Source organism: Gekko japonicus, unplaced genomic scaffold, assembly GCF_001447785.1.
Source record: "Gekko japonicus isolate JY-2015 unplaced genomic scaffold, Gekko_japonicus_V1.1 scaffold1746, whole genome shotgun sequence".
In the NCBI taxonomy this organism is placed as follows: Eukaryota; Metazoa; Chordata; class Lepidosauria; order Squamata; family Gekkonidae; genus Gekko; species Gekko japonicus.
This window is the reverse complement of record NW_015159767.1, coordinates 211,033-211,687: the sequence shown is the minus strand read 5'-3', so window position 1 is coordinate 211,687 and position 655 is coordinate 211,033.

Below are 655 nucleotides of genomic sequence, written 5' to 3'. Positions count from 1 at the left end.
TTCCTTCCTTCCTTCCTTCCTTACTTCCTTCCTTCCTTCCTTCCTTCCTTCCTTCCTTCCTTCCTCTCTCTCCCCTCCCCTCCCAAAGGAAGAGCCAATGTATGCAAAGAGCTGTGCACGATCTGGGGGTGCCCGCCCCCATTTTGTATCCAGCGGAGCTCGGAGGCCGAGAGGCAAGCTCCTCCACCCGCCCAACGCAGTCACGCTGAGACAACCGAAATGTCTTTGGCCGGTCCCCGAGGGAACGGGGCAGGTTGCAATTTTTCTCCTCTAAGGCAATGGGGAGGTGACAGATTTCAGATACTGGGGAAAGGATGTCGGGAAGAAGAGAGCGAGAGTAATAGTTTGCCTTATCAGCGGAGGATAAGGAGAGGACGCAACAGGTTTAAATTACATGTAGATAAGAGAGTCCAGACAGGGAAAGGAGGGGGGGGGGGGACACCTCCCCTTCTAATGTTCTTAGGAGTTCAGCGACGGAAGGAACAACCTGTCTGGAGAGGTGCTGGGGTTTCCATCTTTGTTGGTTTTGAAGAAGGAGGTGCCCGGGGTCTGAAATCTCACGCCCTGGTCAGAAGCGAGTGTCCCTGGAGGGCCATTTGGGGAAGAAAATAGGCCGACCCTGTGCCCCTAACCCCCCACACACACTGTCCTGCTG